Consider the following 17096-nt stretch of genomic DNA (forward strand, 5'->3'; position numbering starts at 1 on the left):
AATTATTTGTACATGAATTAAATTATATTAAGCATAATTTTTAGTCATTAAGACAAGCATAATAATTCATTATATTGAAATATATATGATCAAGTTTTAAAATCACCAAGCCCTACTGTATACCCACTCCACTTTATTAGATTAATATGTAACAGAGGACAGCGAACGCCTCTGTGAAACGCTGTAACACTGGTGAAATTATAGGTGTGCTCTTTGCATTTCATTCCTTCTGTAAATTAACACCAGTTTTATAATACACAGTGTGATCTGTACTGTGAGGGAGCGGGGGGGTATATTAGCTGACGTGAGGTGGTGATTATATAAGTGGGGGTCCTTCTCTGGTTCTCACAATGGGAATTCCTAACCAATCACAGAGGGTTTTCCATCTTTCTCTGCTGAACCTTCAGGTCTGTAACTTGACCAGTAACAACATACAAGGTGCTTACTGTTTTCAGTTCTTATGGTAACGTTCATTATAGAGTCCAAATTAATTTTTAGACTAACTTAGTTCTTAAGAGGCTCTAAGATACTTCTGTGGAAAGAATGATGGCTAGTAGAAAATTCTAGTATGTTTTCACTGAGATGGAAGACATGTGAGTCGGAAGTGGTGGGAATGGTGGGCAGTGATTTATCTTGCCCATCACTGGGAAGATCTCTTCTGTTTTCCCATTCCTAGCTGAATGATGTTCCAACTCCATCTGCCCTAGTCAGGATTGCTATTGTTGTGAGGAAACATCAGGACCGAAAGCAACTAGGGAAAGAAAAGGTTTATTAGGCTTACATGTCCATAGCACTGTTTGTCATCAAAGAAAGTCAGGACTCAAGTAAGGCAGGATCTGACGCAGAAGCCAAGGAGTGCTACTCCTGTGTTGCTCACTCTGCTTTCTTATAGACCCAGGACCAGCAGTGTAGGGACAACAATACCCACATTGGACTGGGTCCTCTATCAATCACTAAGAACATGCCCCTAGGCTTCTCTACAGCTGTGTCTTTTGGAGGCATTTTCTCAAGTGCTGTTCCCGTCTCTTAGATAGCCTTTCACATTTTAGCAGGAAATGAGAGCACAGTTTCTCTCTATCATGGCAAGTGTCTGTATTGAGAGGCCATGGCATCCTTAAGTTGATTCTTGCCACCCAATAGAAGAAACACAATGATTCTAGGTAACTAACTCACTGAGATAAAAGTTACTATTATGTAGCATATATTATAATATATAAAAAAACCATGACTGCTACTTTTAGATCTTTGTCTTATGTTGGTTTTTTAAAATATCTTTCATTTACCCATGAATCTCAATTTCCACACTTGATCTACACACAGATTCCTTCTTACCTCCCTGATCCACTCCATTTCTCCTAGCTTACATATATTTTCCAATCTACATTATAGAATTTGCATTTCTCAGATTATGTTTACTTGAGAGACTCTGTCACCATCTGAAAACACACACACACACATACACACACACACACACACACTCACTCTGAAGTCAGAGTTAAAACCTATTTATGCTTAAAGACAGCAACTATGTTCAGAGTGGAATTTAACTCATCATGCATGGGTAGACGAACTCACTGGTGGACTAGTGTGTCCATAGCCCTCTGAGATGACAGTCAGGAAACCAGGGCTTGCATTCACTCTGGTAGAGCATGGATTTAGTTACCAGGAAGTCACACACGTGGTTACTTTGGAAGTTTCACATTTCCAACCCTTAATCAGTAATAGGAGTGCCCTGATCTAGTTGTTCTCTGAAGTGTCTTCTGGTTCTGTGATTTTATTGTTTAACAATATGCATAAGTGTGCAAAGATGAGTGAAAAGTGGCTTGATATGAATGTCTGTACTTGATTTTAAATCTTTCATGACTTACTGATTTTTCCTTAAAATATCCATAATGAATATCAATGGCCTTTGATTTTTCCCTTGAAAGTTTAAATTCTTTTATCAATAGCATCCTCTACTTCCTCCTTGTCACTATCCTCTCTCATTGCAAGGTCATATGAACAAATACATAAGATATAGATTATTATATTGAATTTGAATTCCAACTTTCCTGAACATTTTTTTATTAGTGTACCAAATATGTGATATTATTAATTTATAAGGGAAAGGTTTGTATTGCTTATAATGTTGGAGTTCCAGTCCCTGGCTGGTTAATGTCATTGATTTTAAATCCACAATAGACAACATATGGTCAGAGCATATGATTGAGTGAAGCCACATACTTTATAGTCAGCAAGCCATTTAAAATCAGAAGCAGAAACTAGATTCCCACAATCCCCTGTAAGGTCATATTCATAGTCCTTAAGGACCTATTGTTAGCTCAAGTTTGTAGCTTACAGACCTTTTACTTTTATTTATTTATTTTTATTTTTTAACATTTTTATTAGATATTTTCTTCATTTACATTTCTTTTTTTTTAACTAGGCAAAGAATTTTATTAACCCTTTCCAAACTGTATTCCCAGGCTTCTTTAGCTTTATTTGCCGCAAAGAATGAATTAGGTATAAGCGAAAACTGAAAAGAGCTGCAGTGTCTGGGGGGCTTGGGCTTAAAAATATTAGAGATCTAGATTTTATCAGATCCATAATAAACAAAAAATTTTTAAAAAGCAGTCATGATATAAAATAGCAGCTCCTGTAATTTCTGCAAGTATCACCTTCTTCAGAAGTTGCTTCAATTCAGTTTGCCTCATTCTTAGAAGCAAAGAATTGCTTCATCAAAATTCTCCACCAGATCTGGAACTTCACCATCATCATCCTCTCCAGTAGCAAGTGGTGCTTTTCCATCCACAGATTGTTTGGGCAGAGCTTCAGCCAGTCTCCTTAAACTAGTCAGACTGTCTGCACCAAGCTGGTTGAGGATGCTGGGAAGCATTTCTGTCAGCTGCTTTGTCTCAGTGTGGCGTGTAATGGTGAAGGTGTTTGCTGCCAGAGATGCCTGAACTTTAGGGTTGTTAAAATGGATCACTGTCCCTTGGTTTGTAAACATGTTCACCTCTTCAATACCAGAGATATTGTTTACCCCTAACTTCTCTAAGGAGAACTGCAGTTTTTTCTCCTCTGCTGTGGCTGTTCTGTGAACCACCTTCTTCTCTACGAGCAGTTCCTTTCCCACCAATGCGCACTTGTGCCTGCAGTTTGGCGAGTTTCTCCTGGTTCATGATCATTTCTTTCAACTTGTCAGAGTGGAAATGGCTAAGGTTCACTCTTCTCTCAGACCAGTTGAGAAAAGGCGCCTTCATTTACATTTCAAATGCTATTCTGAAAGTCCCCTATACCCTTCCCCTCCTACTCCCCAACCCACCCACTACCACTTCCTGGCCCTGTCATTCCCCTGTACTGGGGCATATAATCTTTGCAAGACCAAGGGCCTTTCCTCCCAATGATGGCCAACTAGGCTAGAGACAGGAGCTCTGGGGGTACTGGTTAGTTCATATTGTTGTTCCTCCTATAGGGTTGCAGACCCCTTCAGATCCTTGGGTACTTTCTCTAGCTTCTCCATTGGGGGCCTTATGCTCCATCCAATAGACCAACTGTGAACATCCATTTCTGTATTTGCCAGGCACTGGCATAGCCTAACAAGAGAGAGAATATTGCTGGCATGTGCAATAGTGTCTAGGTTTGGTGGCTGGCTGATTATGGCATGGATCCCAGGGTGGGGCAGTGTCTGGATGGTTCTTCCTTCTCTCTCAGCTCCAAACTTAGTCTCTGTAACTCCTTCCATGGGTATTTTGTTCCCCATTCTAAGGAGGAAGGAAGTATCCACACTTTGGTCTTCCTTCTTGATTTTCAATGTTTTGCAAATTGTATCTTGGGCCTTCTAAGTTTCTGGGCTAATATCCACTTATCAGTGAGTACATATTATGTGAGTTCCTTTGTATAGATACTCTACCATAAAGATCTCAGGGGTCCAGATTAATTGAGACTGCTGGTCTTCCTACAGGATTGCCCTTCTACTCAGCTTCTTTCAGCCTTCCCTAATTCAACAACAGGGGTCAGCTGCTTCTGTCCATTGGTTAGATGCAAGTATCTGCATCTGACTCTTTCAGTTGCTTTCTGGGTCTTTCTGAGGACAGTCATAATAGGTCCCTTTTTGTGAGTGCTCCATAGCCTCAGTAATAGTGTCAAGCTTTGGGACCTCACCTTAAGCTGGATCCCACTTTGAGCCTGTTGCTGGACCTTCTTTTCCTCAGGCTCCTCTCCATTTCCATCCCTGTAATTTTTTCAGATAGGAACAATTATGAGTCAGAGATGTGACTGTGGGATGGCAATCCCTTCCCTCAATTTCTGCTGGAGAAATTCAGACAGCTCAGCCTTAAGTTCATGCTGCCTAGATGACATCTAGGGAGAGGACATGATCAGATGAGAGGAAGAGGTCCCCAGAGAGGTCTCTCCCCTTCCTAGTAATGCCTAGTAATCCTTCAAAAGCCTCTATAGGAAACAACATTAAAAGTTAGAAATAAATGCAAAAAAAAAAAAAGACACTCTACCATAGCAATGGTATTATTAGTGAGAGTGCCCTATTGTATCTAGAACAAAGACATCCTTAAAAATTCCAGAGAAGAGAATTGGGGAATTAAAAAACAAAACAAAACAAAACAAAACAAAACAAAAAAAAAAAACAGGATCTATAAACCAAGCAAGAGCTTATAGGCAGGTATAGTTTGACTATTAGGCACCAGCTTATGGTTCAAGGGAGTCCAGGAACCAGGAAGATTAGGGAGCATAGCTGAATGCCAATTCCACAGCAAGAAAGGCTATGGAACTACCCTCCGGACAGTGGACTATTATGTGAGACAAAAGAGGAAAAGGCCACAGGTTTTCTTATGAGATGGGAGAAGCCAAATGTGCAGCTGACTGGCTTTGTAGTGATCTGACCTGACAATAAGTACTTAAGTCTGCTAACAGCACCTGGACCTTGGATTGCTTTACTTTTTACTTGATTCCTCAGAGGCAAATGCTTTACATGCCCTATATCTTACACCCAAATTTAGAGAATTAATCCCAATGACATAGGTCACAGGAGACACAGACAGCTTTAGGTTCAAAGAGACAAAGTTTTTATTTCCTCTTTTAATTACTTTATTCTTAAAATATACAATCATATGTAAACTTTTTTCTGTGCTGCTGGGCTCAGACATATAGGAAGCTCTATGCAAGGCATATATGGGTTTTTTCTTATATAGGAAGGCACTGAACATCTGAAAGTTCTCTCTAGTTGGGCAAGCTAAGCAAAGACTGAACCCAGAAAGATGAACTGATTTTGTTTAATGTATATGCACGTAAATGAGCCATGTAGAATTTCAGTAAATAAAATCTCAATTTCTAGAGTGGCTTGATACTTTTTCTTGGGAGTTAGATGCTCATTGCATCTCAACTCTCACCTAAGTGGCCATGCAGCTCTCCTTCAGAAAGATTAATCTGTAGTGACCAATTAGTCTCTAGAAATCACTTGGAAATTGAGTTTAGGACTGAGGGGGCCAATGAGACAAATAGCATCCATCTCCCCCCTTTTTTTTTTTTCTGGGGAATTCAGATGATGTGCTTTCCTTCTGGGTAAATACAAAATCCTCCATTGTCAGACTCAAATGCAAATATTCCTTCTGTGGGGTTTAAGACTTTGACAGTTTCCAAGGAGATGTGGGAAGATTTTGATGCCAGCTCCTGGCCAGCACTTTTCCAATCATAGGTATGTCCTGAGAACTCTTCTAAGGTTTCAGTTTTTAAGATTTTCCAGTCTAGTCAGCCTGTGAACGTAGAGTCTTGGAATGCAGGAATTCAACACATCTGACACTTCTTCTTTCCATTCTAATTTTGTAAAAGAGAAAGGCTCTCTACTGTGATTTTGTACAGTTTATTTGGGAGCTGTCTCCACTGTCAACTTACATTTCCCTTGAAACCCCAGTGGCTGGCCCAAGTTTCTACGTTGAAATTTATTAGATTGAAATTAATATTGAAAATTATTAGAATAATCTTATACAATGGCATCTTTCAGGGAAGAAATTTTGACATATTTTCCCATTGAAATATGTATTACAATAATTTTATTGTATATAGTTTTCATATAGGTGTGGAACTCCTTCCACAGATTGGTTTAACTGTTTAGGAATTTCGGAAGGCAGTGTTACTTATGTATGACATATGCCTAGAAATCTATAACGGGTTGCTTTAGTTTCAAAAGATTTTGTCTCATTATGGCTCCAGGGTTTTATAATAAATGAAAGAATTAGTTAATACAGGGTAAAACTTAACTTAGCATTAAAAATACAAAGGCAATTAGGTATGTGCTGCTATACAAGAGTCAGCATGTTTAACCTCTAATCTATTTTGTTGAAATTAGTTGCAAGACCAATCATAGTTAGGGGGGCTCCCTTCTTGATTTCTGGTTGTTCTTCTCTAGTGCTATGTGGCTATCTTTGTGATTTTATAAGTTGCTCCCTGGTATGGTGGCTTGAATGAGAAATGCCCCTTATAGGTTCACACATCTGAACACTTGGTCCCCAGTTGGTGGCACTGTTTAGGGAGGTAGCACAGCTTTTCTGGAGGAAATAAATTACTGGTGGTGTGTTTTGAGATGTATAGCCTTATGCCACTTCCTGTTTACTATCTGCCTCACGCTTGTGGTTAAAGATGTGATCTTTCAGCTTCCTGTTCCTGACACCATGCCTGCCAATTATTGTCATGCCTCCATCTCATCATGGTGGACTCTTAGCCCTCTGGAACCTTAAACAAAAAAAACAAAAAAATGAACAACAACAACAAAAATCCTGTCTCTTTAAGTTGTCTTTGTCATGGTGCTTTATTGCAGCAACAATAACAAAAAAATAGTGAATACACCTGAATATCTGTTTCAAAGAGCTTCAGACATCTGCCTTTGTCATATATTCTCTCTGTGGATGAAAACTTTATCTCAGCCATGGTTAAAGAGCACTGCTTTTTCTGTTCCCATTCTTTTTCTGTTTAACTCTGTCTCATGTGTAGATATGTATAACTTGAAAGATGTATTTGCTGTAAAGTGGATTGCACTAGCATTTTAGACTTTTGCAGTACTGAATGCAGAAGGGATTACAGAACATGCGTTTGCTCCTGAGAAAGGAGACTATGTGGTATCATCCAAATATTTCTCATTAAGGTAATTTTTTTCCCTCTCTAACTTCGACTGTGATATTTCTTGGGCTCCAATTTGGAACAGGATCAAAGGAACAAGAGAAGTATAGAGTTGCCACTTTTGGCTAGGGCAAATCACTCCTCATGTTTTCCCTGTCCTATTTGTGTGGGCACTTAGAAATGAACAGACTTTGACACTTTAATCTTCACTAGTAATCAGATAACCCCTAGAGAGTAATGCTTGATGACTCTGACTTTAACATGGAAAATATTTTATATCAAAATAATTGTAATAGTAATCATAATGATAATGATTGTGGAAAAAAAGAGAAAAATAAAATACAAAAGGAACAGGATGTAGGTCATGGTTTGGATGACTGTGTCTCTTGACTTGCTCCTGAGAATGAACTGGAGGACTGGAGCATACTCCTAATTTTGCTGTTTCAGTTTTCTTCATCTGACACTTCACACACTTCTTCCTCTCAGTTTGGTTTCTTGGCTTGGTTACCAGCTGGATCAAAATCGTGATCACAGCTGTCACCCTTAGACCCATCTTCCACTGTCTTTATAGTCTGTAGTACTGCTGTACAGCATGTGTATGGCTTAGAGAAACTGTCACCCTGTTTCCCACATTCTCCATGTTCTCAGAATTGCACAGTACAATTAGCCATCCCTTTATTCATAGGTTACATACCTATGAATCCAACCATCTCAGATAGAATATTTCAGAAAAATACTAACTTTGTACTGCATACATACATACATTCCCCTTTACGTGTTATTAGTACTACAAAACACAGAGAACAACTACATACATAGAATTTATATTAGATTACTATTATACATAATCTGGAAATCATTAAAAGTATACAGGAGGGAATTCACACATTATATACAAACAGCATGCCATTTCACATAAGGGACTTGAATATCGGTGTGCCTTTATATTATCAGGTGGGGAGGTTTTAGAACCAGCCCCCAGCATATTCAAAATATCCTCTATTTGATGCTTTATATTAGGATTATTTTTGACCATTGTCTATTTCAGTTAATCAACCAAAAGTCCAATAAGGTATGTCATAAAGTATTTTTAAAAAATAGTATTCCTGATTATGGGCATTATCCACTGGATTCCTTTCTTATAACACTGAGATTAATGTAGGATAAATCCTGCTGAACAGTGTTGGAAATAAAATTTTCCTTTATAGGGATGCAATTAAAGTACAACTATGTTAAAAATGTCATGTTGCTCTTTGTCAGGGAAGCTTATTATGCTCTATCCTTATATTTGAGTGAATCTTTTCTTCTAAGGAACTCGGCGTTCTTTTTGAATATTAAACGACTGCTACAAAATACTTGTGAGATAATGATTCTTTCAAATTTCATCAAAGTTAACAATCATTAATTAAACCTCTGAATTTTCCAGAAGTAGGAATAACTTGAACTTATTTATCCACCTGTAAAGAATACATCTCTTATACAACAGTAGGTTGATTAATAACTGCTCAATTACATTCTCTCATACTAATTTATATGTAAGTATGCATAGGTGCACAGAGAAATTGTACTAGGCTTTTTTTTCCCATTTCTGTGACCAAAGTACCAAAGAAAAGTAATGTAAAGAATGAATGGTTTATTTTATTTGGTTTGAGGCTACAATCCATCAGGACTAGATGGCATTACAACAGTAGTATGAGGCTGTTCACATTGTGTCTATAGTCAAGAAGTGGATGTTGGTGCTCAGCTTATTTTCTCTTTTTTAATTCACTCTGGAAATCCAGACCATGGAATGGTATCTGTATCCATATCTAAAGTGGGTCTTTACATCTCACTTAAGATGTAACTTTAACTTCTATATAACTTCACAAATATCCTTAGAGGTTTGTCTTCTATGTGACTTCTCAGATCTGCCAAGTTGACAATCATGACTAACCTTAGAGGCACCTTAACAGGAAATGCCATTTTATAGTCTTCAAACAGCTTCCCCCCCTCCCCGATCAAATAATAATGGAAACTCTTTGGATAAATAGGCTAATTTCTTTGTGAAGAGCATATAACAGAAATATCAGCATCATCTTGAATATCTGGTTGAAATGTCTTAAACCCTTCCAGGACAAATGGCATCAAGCTTAGAATATTACTTCAACTTCACGACCCTCTGGAGTCACAGGCAATGTATCTAATTTCATTACTCTTCCAACTTTCTCTTGACAATAAATAAAGTGGGATGCCATTTCTTAATAGTAAACTTTTATGTTTCTAGGATGGGGAAATTGTGCAATAGGTAGAGGATTGTGCAATATTGAGGATGTGAATTCAGACTCCCAGTACCCAAGTTAGAGATGTGTATATCAGCATGAATTTGTATTGCTGCTGCTAGAGGGACAGAGACAGAAAGACCTCCAGAGCTTCCCATTTATCCAGCCCAAAAGAATTAGTGAATTTTAGTTTTACTGATAGAACATGTCTCAAAAACCACGGTGGAGAGCTATTGAAGAAGACATTTGACATCAATTATTGGACTCCGTATATGCACATAAACACATACATAACACACATACAAATATTTATTTTCTAGTGATTATCACTCATATGCCAAGTTTTATGTCATCTCTTGTTCTGTTGCAAAGAGTAGAGGGCCCTGCTTGCTTGTTTGGGAGTATTTGTTTATTTTTGACTTGATGTTTAACTTCTGACTACTGTTCCTTGACTTGATTTAATCTCTGATGTCCCTATATGGCCAAAAGTTCTATTATTTGTCCATAGGAGAATTTGAATGATTTAAAGTGTCTCTTCATCTGGAGTAAGGAAAATCAACACCAGCAAATGACAGGGAATTCTCTCATGCCTTCTGGTCTTTATGTGGAGATCCATGCACCAGAGTTCCCTACAGCTCCCTTACAGAGTGGCAGGCTATTGTCAGACAGTGATCTGTCTCCACTGATGTCAATTTATTTTGTTAGCTTCTCCCTTAGATCTCGGTGGCCTGACATGCACAGTTATGTTGTACCCTTCACTCTTCAAGTGATTCTATTTCTAGGGAGAGTTTTTCCACTAAGAGTTCAGTGACCTGGTAATAACATTCTCATTAGAAATATATTGGTTTCAGTGGATCAGAATGAAATTATATATATATATATAAATATATATATATATATATATATATATATATATATATATACCCTTGATATTACCCAGAAGACAAGCCATAGTAAAGTTTGAGTTATGGGAATCATAATGTCCCATGATAGCTCATAAAGTTTCTCAACAATAGATATTACTCAACTGACATGTCTGAAAATTCTCTATGGGCCAGTGAAATCAGCTTCTTTCAAATACTATATATTGAATGATCATTGTGTTCCCATAAAGTCTGGATTTCTCCAGAGTCTGTCATGATGGATAAACTTTTGGAACAGAAATGAACAAACTATAGCAGATAGAATATTTGGTGCCAAATAAGCATCCTTATGTAGATCCTTATTAATATTTGTAAATTTCATGTCATAAAGATGAAAAACCCGAAGACCAGATGTCCAAAAGTAAGCCAATACATTCATACTTTAAATACATTCATTTCCCCCAAAACAGTCAGAAAGGGGAACCTGGAACGGTTTATCTGTGAAATTCAGTGGGATGAAAACAAACCATGGTGAGACTATACTTTATTCCCCCTGACAAGAGCTCATAGATTTAGGACCAAATGGGTATTGTAGGCATACGTGCAATGTTTTAAAACCTAGTGTTTTATGACGGTTTATAATTTTGTATCAAAATATTTAAAAGAATTGATAATTATTAGTGTTAAGTACATTTATATCTTATCTTCTAAAAGTTTGTGTTGGTAGATTAAGTATAGATTGGGGTCTGAGTTCATAATAAATACAAAGATTACAAAGGTTGAACTTTCTTTTCTGTACATCAAGGCTAAGAAAATGAAGTCTGTGTCACATGCCCCAAAGATCAAATGTCATTTTTCAAATTTGACCCTAGTCTTTTCTATCAAAAGTATTCATTGTCTGGGTTTTTTTCTTTCTTTCTCTCTGTCTCTCTGTCTCTGTCTCTGTCTCTCTGTCTCTGTCTCTCTCTCTCTTCTTCTTCTCCTCCTCCTCCTCCTCCTCTTCCTCCTCCTTCTTTTTCTGTTTTGTTCGTTTGTTTGTTTTTGTTTTTCGAGTCAGGGTTTCTCTGTGTAGTTCTGGCTGTTCTGGAACTCACTCTGTAGACCAGGCTGGCCTTGAACTCAGAAATCCGCCTGCCTCTGCCTCTCAAGTGCTAGGATTAAAGGTGTACACCACCACTGCCCAGCTGTCTGGTTGTTTTAAATTCATTAATTCACTTTGTTGGCAATCATTTTAGAGTGATTAGCCTATACTAGTCTTGCATCTGACACAATTATAATTAAATCTTAATTAACAAGGCATCATTCTAAATAAATTTGAATCTTGTCATTACAAATTCATTCTCTAAAATGTCTGTTCTATGGATATTCAGATAGTCAGGGCCCAGATAGACCTTGTTTATATATTTACCAATTAAATAGATTATTACTAAGAATTTGTAATGTTTTATGTCATATGTTGGTAATTAGAAAAGACATGGATGTAAACAAATCAGTCTTTGTTTCCACAATGTGTGTATTTTGGGAATACACTGTGCAGTAGAAATGCAATCTTAAAGACTGTGTTTCCATCCGTTCGTTTATGACTGCTTAAAGGCTATTATTGATTGAGATAGGAGGGGAAATGATTTGGTATGTTTCTTTCCTACACTAGTCATTTCCTCAGAGAGAAGAAAGAATTTGAAAGATGAATTGAATTTTTCTTCAGTCTTTTCCCACAACACCTTCGAATTTAAAGCTGTGCCTTCTAACTAATTCAAATACAATGGTCCTGGGAACTCATCTCATGTATATCCAATAAAATGGCCTCAACCTAACAGTTGTTTGTTCACACGTGTAAAATTTGAAGTAAGTTGTATTTCTCATCAGTCAGAGGTCATATTAGGTAATAAAAAGGGAACACAATCAATTTAAAAGTCCTTTAGGTCTTTCTGTTCTGAGAAAGGTTAAAACTAGGATTGAGGTAGAGTATGGCACAGCTGAAGAAATCTGGTGTTTTAGTTTCATTTTTGTTGCTATGATAAATACCCCCACATAAAACAACCTAAGGGGGAAAGGGTTCACATTTCTCAGGTTACAGCCGATCAGCATAGGGAAGCCAATGGAGGAGATTGAAACAACTAGTCATATCACATCCAGACAAGAGCAGAGAGAAATGAATGCAGAAATGTCTCCTGCTTAACTCTTGTTCTCCGTTGTTACAGTGTTCAGAAGTAAATGCAGGTAATGATGCCGCCCACTTTTAGGCTGGGTCTTTCCACATTAATTCATATAATCAAGACAATTTCTCAAAGACATGCCCATAAGCCAAGCATGATCTAGGCACTGCCCACGCCTGCAAGACTCTCTTTTTAGATAATTCTAGATTGTGTCAAATTGACAGATACAATAGATCTAGTTGCACATTCTATCCAAATAGCTAAATATTTATATGCATAGTGAACATGGGCAGTGTTCTTAGGGATATTTGAATTCACAGTGATAACAGAGGTACTTATCTGAATGCCCACATCAAACATCCTGGGGCACTTGTACCTGTGGAAAAACTGGTGACAAAAATAAAAGCTGAGAATACAGTTTAGGGGACCAGGACAAAGCATTCTGAAATAACAAAGGAAAACAAAGTTCAGTCCTACCTTCAGGCTAAGGACAAAGAAGAATGACTGGGTAAGTCAGGACCTCTCCTGTAGGCTAGATCTATCTGCACAACATTCATCTTGGTTAGCACCATGTCTGTCTTTGAATATGACCCTGATGGACAGCTCTGAATGGTTTCCAACACAGGCCCTGGGGGAGGCAATTCAGAATTCTAAAAATTAAATAATTACTAACATTCAGAGCATTAGTTTCTTTGAGGCATCTATATACCCTGGAAGAAAAGAATCCTTCCTCAGCCACAGCAACTAAAGTTAGTGAGGTGATCAACAACAGAGCTGAGGTTCTCTTCTTTAAAGTGATAGAACAACATGTGTGGGTGATAGAACAACAAAGAGGAGTGAATGATAAGTTGGGGATCTGTGATCAGTAGAAAAAGACATGCTAGACTGGATTATATGAATCTGTAAATCCTCTAACCCCATAGGGTTATCTCGTGCTAATGTTACATGAAAAATGATGGATTACTTTTAATTCTACCATGTGAGAATAAGACCATCATCACAATTTTGAGCCAGACTGGCCAGTATGATGGACTCTGGCCAACTACATTCCTAGGTTCCCAGAAAATGGCAACGACTCACATTTTGCAGAGGCTTAAACAGGCAAACCCATAATGCCATCATATTTTCTACTAGGTACGATCAAGAACAAATATATATCTTGAAAGAATTTCCTGCCTGTATACATCCAATCTACATTTGATCAAGCACATCTGGTGCAGTTGGCTTAAACAAATTTGTTTAGAGGATCAAAACCTTGCCTTGTTATCTCCCATAAGTAATAGCCTCCAGCATTTCAGGAAGTAATTGTCTTTCTTCAAAGGGCTTACAGTTAGAGGCATTTTTGTTTTATGCATCTCTTAAAACAGTAATTAAAACTTAAAACACAACTTTGTCTCTCACAGTACATGAAACATCTACTTCCATGATGAAATATAGGCATCCCATTAACTTGTAAATGATAGGGAAATTATCATTTATAATTTATGTATGGAATAAAATATTATTTTGCTAAATTCGATAATAATTTTTATATCCCAAGTGGCTTATAAAGATATATGCCTAGGAGATTTATCAGACACCTCTTGATTAGGATAGGTATGTTTTTAAATACCACTTTTATTATTGCACTTCATCTTTCCTGTTTTATGCATAGTTTTAGACATGCAAAGTGGGTGGAAAAGGAGTTGTATCCTTTTAGGAGTCATAACCCAGTGAGGGCTTAGAAAGTAACTTGAGTCTTTGCATTATGTAATTCATATTTGCTTTGTAGATTAAATAAGGTAATAAGTATGTGCTGTAATTTCACACACTGGTAGAACAGCATTACTTAATAATAAAACAAATGCTCTATGAATTTTCGTAAATATTTTCATCAAAGTACTCATCAAGAACCCAAGGTACAATTACATTTATAATACTCATGCTCAAAATTAACACATCAATACATTTATTTATTTTGTGTGTTCATGCATATTTATATATAGGAACACATATGTGGCAGGACACACATGTCGGAAGACAATGTGCAGGAATCAGTTCTCTCCTTCCATATTGTGGGTTGTAGGGATGGTGCTCAGGTCCTAAGACTTGGCAGCAGGCCTTTCAGAAACATATGTCTAAGCACATTGTGTTTGTGTGTGTGTGTGTGTGTGTGTGTGTGTGTGTATGTGTTGTGTGTGTGTGTATGTGTGTACATGTGTTTAACTTTTATGTATGTGTAATATACACACATGTATATATTACATGAAATAGAAGTATTAAGTAACTTTTATGTATGTGTAATATTCACACATGTACATGTTACATGAAATAGAAGTATTTACATAAACAGTGACTATTATATGAGAATCTCATATTATCTAAAAGCCTTTTGTACTGTACTTGAAAGAACCTGAAACAGTACTTGGCAAATGATTACAGACTGACTCTTTTGCCTTGGTTTCTGTCTTGTCTGTTTTAGGGAGAAAATAGACCTGGCAGAATCTTATAAGGCATATCCACTATACTCAGAGAAAATGACATCCTCACATAATGCCAGAGAGGGAAAAAGTACCTCAGAGCCTTTTTGCACAATTATAGATAATTCTACCTAAGTGGAAGAAGGTGAGGGTAATAGAGAGTGTTCAGTGGGTCATCTCTCCATGAAGTGTTTAATGCTAGGGCACTTGGGGTGTCCATGCTGTGCTCTAAGCTGTTACTCACTTCCAAGCTTACCTACTTATTTATTATAAACATTTAAAGCTGAAACCTTCACATAAAGCCAAGATTAACAGTGAATGCATTTACACACATGCATGCGCATACACACACACACACACACACACACACAAATGTACTTTAATGGGGTTTCTGTACCATGAAATGGATTGTCAGTAGAATTATCTAAAAGGACCTCTGTGTCTCTGTGAAAGGCATTTGAACAGGAAGATCCCTGTAGTAGAAGTGTGCACTTATTTGATTTTTCTGCCCCACCTTTTTACTATCATTCCTTAAGTACATATTGTGTCCTTGATATCTATGTCCTTAAAAAAGTCATGGTCTAGTGAGATAAAAGTAAGCAAATGGGTGTATATTATAGGATGCAATAAAATATTTGAAAGGAGGGTGATGTGTTTGTCCTGGATACTCTTAACAGTTTGTGACTAGTCTGCTAGGGAAATGAGAAGACTAAAAAGAGCAACATAAACAATAAACAAATCCCCCAGGTGGTTTGATATTTTTCGAGGCACTTGACGTTGAGTGTTGTTTTGATTTTTCAAAACCTACTTTTAATAAGGGTTCTTAAATGCTTTAACCTCCCTTCTAGCCCAACACACACAAGGCAAAGTGGAAAAGAAAGGTTATTAGGATATGAGGGGAAGTGAACTTGTTTAGAAATTGTTCTTTGGGGCAAATCCAATCTGTGTTGTCAGGAAATCAGTAGTTTAGTTCATAAGAATTAGCAGCGGCAGCTTGGTCCACTAGCAAACACTGCACAGATGTACCAGCAGTCCAGTTCAGTAGTGTCAGGATAGCAAACATGAATCAGCAGCTGTGGGATGACCCAGAAGAAACAGCCAGACCTCCACTGAATTGGCACAAGTCAGTGGAAGTGACCAGGACCAGCAGGGATGCCAGGAGCTTCTCTCAATGAAGAGAAGATCAGCAAAGACTTGAGACCAAAGAAGGATTGCAAAGCTAGCTATGCAAGCCGCCATCACTGTCCATTGAGTCCTACTTATACTCTCTCCAAATATCATGTGTCCTTCCATGGTGTTGCCTCAGCAAACCACCAAGTGAGTCTGTCTTAGCAAAACTCCACATGAGCCTGTATCAGCTGACATCATTCTGCCAATTGGCCCAAATCTGAGGTGGCAAGAAGCTGCCAGAAGACCACAAGGTTTTTGGTATGTTTCTTTCTATGAAGTCATGGCAAATGATGGTCATTAAGGAATGACAAGATACACTACTACCAACCACCATCATCTACCATCTTTTGGATTCTTCTTAACATCATGTGTCCTTTCATGTGTTTGCCTTAGCAGAATATTGTTGTGGATAGCCCTGGGGCTAATTATATTTGATGTTAATTCCATTCTCCAGTGAGTGGTTGGGAAGAAGGAATGAGTCAGCACTCAGATGATTTCCTGTAAACCAGCTTCCCACCTTAATTTGTAAAATAAAGGAGAGCTGATGATTGGGTAGATAAAAGGTAAGGTGTAACAAAAGGTAAGGGGGAGAGAAGAAGGGGAAAATGGACAAGGGAGAAGATGCAGAGGAGGAGGAAGACGAAGATGAAGAAAATCGTAACAGAAGCACATGGCCTGGAAAAACAGCAAGTTCTAAGGGGTTGTTGGGAACAAAAACAGGGGGGAGGCTGGGGAAGAATGGAAGAAAAAAGATGCCCACACCCCGCCAGAGTTTCCCTATTCTCTAGTCAGTCAGGCGTGGGAGGGCTGCTACCTACCCTATCCACTCATCCCTGGGTGGGCCTTCCTCTATCCCAATCTTCAGGGGGTGGCCAAGGGGCAGCCCTGCCTGGGGACCCCTCCCCCCCAGCTACTTTGCTAAAGCCACCAGGGTTGTGGAGAGAGGGAATAGGGGAAGAGGTTCTCAAAACTGACCAAAGTGCACAGCGGAACTTGAAGGAACAGAGACTATGGTTTAAGAGCTTTATTATAGAAATGCAGGGGAAAGAGAGAGAGAGAGAGAGAGAGAGAGAGAGAGAGAGA

The 17096-nt window shown here is 38.0% G+C and overlaps 1 protein-coding gene and 1 pseudogene across 1 annotated transcript in view; one reads left to right on the forward strand and one right to left on the reverse strand.

The window, feature by feature from the left end:
* Positions 1-17096, forward strand: part of Itgbl1 (integrin subunit beta like 1) — a 238356-nt gene that overhangs the window by 22783 nt on the left and 198477 nt on the right. The gene's annotated exons all lie outside the window — the stretch shown is intronic.
* LOC110309287 lies at positions 2680-3173 on the reverse strand (annotated as a pseudogene).

Source organism: Mus caroli, chromosome 14 (assembly GCF_900094665.2).
Source record: "Mus caroli chromosome 14, CAROLI_EIJ_v1.1, whole genome shotgun sequence".
Lineage (NCBI taxonomy): Eukaryota > Metazoa > Chordata > Mammalia > Rodentia > Muridae > Mus > Mus caroli.